At 32.6% G+C, this 5,813-nt stretch overlaps 1 long non-coding RNA gene across 1 annotated transcript; it reads left to right on the plus strand.

Annotated features, from left to right (window-relative positions):
• Positions 1–1,999: 1,999 nt before the first annotated feature.
• On the plus strand, positions 2,000–4,937 carry LOC134264568 (uncharacterized). The gene is made up of 3 exons (XR_009991555.1): positions 2,000–2,086; positions 2,788–2,940; positions 4,257–4,937. It is a non-coding gene; the product is annotated as an uncharacterized LOC134264568 (long non-coding RNA).
• Positions 4,938–5,813: the final 876 nt, after the last annotated feature.

Consider the following 5,813-nt stretch of genomic DNA (forward strand, 5'->3'; position numbering starts at 1 on the left):
TGTTATCTGGAGAAAAAGATATTTTATTACATGTACGAGGGTCATTCAAAAAATACGTAGACAATGTTCCTCATCATCACATTATTTTTACAAAGTTTAATATCAGTACATTTTTATGTGTAAAAAGATATATTTTATAGATTTCTGAAGTTTCATTCTATTTGATTAAATGGAACTCATGATAGCCAATTTTAAAAGCAGCATGATTTGTCACCACGGAGCACGGTCAAAAACATTGTACATGTAACGTCAAAAACAACGTTAAAGAAAATTTCTCAAACTCACAGTGCCTTTTCATTTTATACACGGTTTGTATCGTATTCCTCATTCATTAAAACGTATCCATAACACTTGACATCTAGTATGCTAACAATAATTTGAGTATACCTTAAATAAGATTGTCAATGTTTTCAAATCCTTTACCATGTAACTCTGCTCTTACAGGTTCCGCAACAGTGAAGCGCACTTCACATTCATGACGTTACTAACTCTTTTGACAAGATTTTGAACTATAACCTGTTTCTTTGCAAAACGCCCATCGCCCAATTTAAAGTTTTTACCCCTCAAAAATTGTCTGTTCCATTATAAACAAATTCACGGCTCATTTTATGTATTTTTCCTGGTTTCTCCAGCATTTTCGGAGTTTGTTTTAAAAGTTTCCAAATGCAAAACAAAATTATATTGCTACTCGCTGCTCCGTGATGTCCTTCGAAGTCATGATTTTTTGCTTTTTTAATCAAGACTATCTGTCTATAGAAAATGATATCTTTTAAACAAAGCAATGTATTCATTAACTTTTAGCTTTTGAAGAAATGAAACAATACTAAATTTAAGTATTTAAATTTTATTTCAGTTAAAGACAATTTTAAAGAGGTGTGGCCATAGATATGAAAAGTGAATAATCATTCAATAACTCAATTTTGACCCTGCTCCGTGACCCCGTTTTTCCTGTCTTCAATCTTTGATAATTTTGACAAAAATCAAGATATATTCCAATTTCTTTTCTCAAAATATTTGAATCTGTTGTAAATATATATGTACCAAATTTGGTTTAAATATGACGTTAAATAAAAAAGTTATGACAAAAGTCTACGAACTTTTTGAATGACCCTCGTATATATAATCTATTTATAGTCCCTAAATAATTATCCACGTATAGTGTAAAAACACTACATACTCTCCAAATTAAATTTTAAGACGCAGAGTCAGTGTTTGGATAGGGCGATTTCAACATCACAAATGACACCTAAAACATCAAAACCAGTGATTGCAGCAGCCGGGGCCAGCTGTTTATCTGATCAGGAAAAATGTTAGGCAACCTCATTGCCGGATATTTTCCAAAATGTTCGATGTCTGAAAAAAAACTCGAAATTTATGGCTTGCAATTTAGACATTTCTAATATTCACTTTTCATGTTTTCACCTCCATCAATATTGATATTGATATTTTTTTCTTTTGGAAAAATATTCACAACTGGGTCGCTCGCCCTAGCGTACCCCGAGCGATCCTGGAAAGCAAACCTTTTGTTTGCTTAGGGTTCACTTTTTGTTAAGTCGTGTCTTATGATGCTGTAACTTTAAACAAAATTTAAACATGGTAGAATAATCTCCTGTAAAAATCTGCATTACATTGATATAGAGTCTTCATAAACAGCCGTTGCAATCTTGCATCATATACTAGTATATCTTCAAATACTGTAAATCACGTTTTATTCGCGAGAACTTTATTTTCGCGTAATTACGCGATAGAATGAGCTCGTAAAAATTTCATTCTCGCGTATAAAAGTATTCCTTACGATTATATAGAGGAAAACAACAATTCGTGAAAAATATGTCTCGCTAATAAAGAGTTAACGGCTATCTCGCGAAAATAAGGTGTCGCCAAAATTTAGTGATCTACAGTATTGGAACCACAAAATGTAAAGCATATTCATTAGAAGTAATCATATATTAATGTGAATAAATTCTGTTGCGGTGCAAATAAATACTTTGATTTACAGATCTCGTTGAAGTGCACGGAATCATTGTACTTATAACCGCTGAAACCATTTGTGGAGAAGGAAGTTTCAACCACTTTGGAAGTTGTGGTAAGTTAATCATTTATCATTTATTCACTATATCCAAAAGTGAATTTCAAAATACAAAAAAAAATTAGAGGTGCTGTGAGCCATGAGCTCAATAAATGATACCCCCCCTCCCATATTAATATGATGGCAGTGTCCATGTTTTGCTGTGGGAAACCCAAAATATGTGTCGGATCAAAAAGCAAAATAGGAGGTGCATAATGGTAATATGTAATAAAGATTCTTTGAAAGTTTCATCAAATTTCATTCAGTGGTATGAGAGGAGTTGCGGATAAGAGATGGGTACCCCAATGCGTAACAGAGAGACGGACGTACAGACGGACAGACCTCTAGTTTTTATTAGCAGCAGCGTTGTCAAGTACCACAGAATCCTACTTTTTCAGTGGACGTTACATATAAAATTATATAATTTAGTAGGGCTGTCACTCGCAGGCACTTGTCTTCTTTCCAAATAGTCCACAATGGTTTTATTAATTCAATCTAAATATAAATACAGTGTACATAAAATATAGTAGAAAATATCAGCCAGCCCTCTTGTATTCTTCTACCCAACGCTCTTATTCATTACTTTCAGAGTATGTCAAAAGACAACTTTGACATCACCATTAGCATTTATTCTTTACCTATCTTGCATATCAATAAATTATACAGAAGTATGGGTTATATCCCGCTTACAAATAAGATTAACTTTTTGTAATTTTTAGCATATTGCCCAGCGGGTTCATATCAGGTTGGAGATAGATGTCAGTGGTGTACACCAGGTTATTACCAAAAATATGTTGGTCAGACAAAATGTATACTTTGTCCTCAGGGACATATTTCACCTGTCGGAAGCAATGCAATCCAACAATGTTATGGTAAATATGATGAATATATAAACATGTGATAAATTAGCAAGATTATATCATTAAAATGGTATGGCAGCAAATATCTTGTAAAAAAAATTATCAATATAAGGAATGTTTATAATGATGCTATTTGCATTAATTTCTTTTCATTCTGCAAGAAGATGTTGGGACATACATTGAAAAAAAGCTTATATATTTTGTATTCTTCTGCCAGAGATCATTTTTAATCATTACTAAATTGAATAACCTTTTTTAGCTCACCTGAAGTGAGCTTTTCTGATCAAAATTTGTCCGTTGTCTGTTATTGTTGGCGTTGTCGTTGTCGTCGTTGACGTTGTTGTAAACTTTTCACATTTTCATCTTCTTCTCAAGAACCCCTGGGCTAATTTCAACCAAACTTGCCACAAAGTATTCTTGGATAAAGGGGATTCAAGTTTGTTCATGCCCTTTTCTAAGGGGAGATAAATATGAATTAGTGAAAAATTAATGGCATCTTTTAAAAGTCTTCTTCTCAAGAACCACTGGGCCAGGAAATTTGAAACTCGTGTGGAAGCATTCTCTTGTAGTGTAGATTCAAGCTTGTTCAAATTATAACCCCTAGGGGTAGGGTGGGGCCATGATAAGGGGTCAAAGTTTAACATAGGAATACATAGTTAAAATCCTTAAAAGTCTTCTTCTCAAGATCCACTGGGCCAGGAAAGATGAAACTCGTGTGGAAGCATCCTCAGGTAGTGTAAATCCCCAAGTTTGGTCAAATAATGACCCACAGGGTTAGGGTGGGGCCATGATAAGGAGTCAAATTTTAACATAGTAATATATACTAGGGGAAATCTTTAAAAATCTTCTCAAGAACCACTGGGCCATGGAATATGAAACTCATGTGGAAGCATCCTCAGTTAGTGTAGATTCAAGTTAAATACTAAACTGCTTTTTGCTTTTTTCCTACCACAGTACTCAGGTGAGCGATGTGGCTCCTGGGCCTCTTGTTTTGTTGATGTTCAATTGAAGTTAAACTAAATACACTACAGGTGCATAATTTGAGGCCTGTCTGTGCCGAAGCACATCTGCATTGTGCATATCTACTTTTACAATTACTATTTATTAGTTTACAATCTTTTGTAATCCCTTTAATTCTTTGTCTTCCTTTAAACAGGATGCTCTTGTCACATTTATGTTTATCAAACTCAGTTTACTTGTGATTTAACAATATGACTTCAAGTAAAAAAGGACTTCAAGTAAAAAAACAGTGGAAAAATTTTACTTAAAAATGGCTGTTGCACAAGTAAGGTGGAATAAAGTAAAACAGTGTCTGTCTGTTATAACAGTTCCTGGTGCTGAAAGCAACGAGGAAGAAGACGGTCTCTCAGCGGAAGTCATTGTTGCTATCGTTTCTGCAGTCATCGCATTCCTAGGTTTCGGAATAGCAGTGTTAGAGTATTGCAGAAGAAAGAGTTAAAAGAAATCTGGCACAAACTAAACAAACATAAATCCCATTGTTTTAGCAGATATGAGCAAGGAATGTAAAGGGTTTCTATATTGTGGAGATTGAACTTTTCCGAGAATAAAACGCGTTCAAACGCGTGATTATTTTATATTCATTGACGATATTTTCATGGGATGGGACACAATCATAGAGTACAGTACCTTTTTTAATACTTAATGCGTACAAACTCATACAGACACAGTCATTTAATTATGAAATACTCAGAAAATCAAAAGTTTTATAGCAAAGCTTATGATTTGATAATAATAAATGTGTAATTAATTCAATTATATCAATAATATGTCAACGCATTGAATATGTATGCATGCCTGAAAAAATTGTCAAATGAATAGAAAAAAAGAGTTCTGTTGTAAATAAATTAATATGATGTTCCCGAGTTTGGTGTAAAATGTGGGTTGTGGTCAGAGCATACTTGTATTTTTTTCTTTACAGTACACCTGTACATTGTGATTAACGTTTGCATCCATGATTCATATATTAGATATAGCATTAACATTTTTTAAAGGATTACCTTCTTTTAAATGTATATTAATTCTACATGTTCTACATGTAGTAATCTAAGTCTTTTAAACAAAGTTGTGAGGTATTGCGGCGAACAAATCAAAAGGGTGAAAATTCAAATTTAGAATAAGATGTTCTATAGGTAATGCCTTTCAATAGTGACTGTAAAATTTCAACAACAAAAATTTCAAGCAGTGCAGAAAGCTGAAATCTTTAATTTTATAGTTTTTGTTAAGATAGAAAACGTTGATTTAGATTTCTAATACGCTGGAATAAGTCTTTTTAACCCTATTCATTTTTTTCATTATTAACATAATATTATCTATATGTATCTAGCCCCTCTAAAAAATTAAATGAATGTAATTTTTTATCTAGATATTTTAAACTTTGATGATACTTTATAGTTATTTGTTTTGTTGTTTTTTTTCTAGCGATTAGAGATCAATAACCTTTGTAGTATAAATATTCATTAGTTATTAAATGAGAGTTACCCTACCAACTGTACACTCATCATCAATGTTTTTGTTTGATTATTGTGTTGTTTTACACAATGTGAGAATAAATTGAATTTTAATCGAGACAAGGAAAGCTTATGTTATAGCAAAGTGCCCATCTGTCTGTCTCTTTGTCTGTAAACATTTTTTTCCCAAAATTCTACTCCTTCCACAGTTATAGATCAATTTCCACTTTAAAAAAATCTTTTGTGTGTTCTCGATTTTGTTGAACGGTGTTGCCATGAATAAGAAAAATAGGGATTTCTTTGAAATTCATTGAAAAGCTACCTCTCCTACAATTGAGTATAACTTAGTACACATATAGACTTTACTAGGATACATATATATTACTTAATGCGATTTTTGATTTCGATTAACGTTTT

This window comes from Saccostrea cucullata, unplaced genomic scaffold, assembly GCF_032062105.1.
Source record: "Saccostrea cucullata isolate Sc308-1 unplaced genomic scaffold, CSIRO_AGI_Scuc_v1 ctg11013, whole genome shotgun sequence".
Lineage (NCBI taxonomy): Eukaryota > Metazoa > Mollusca > Bivalvia > Ostreida > Ostreidae > Saccostrea > Saccostrea cuccullata.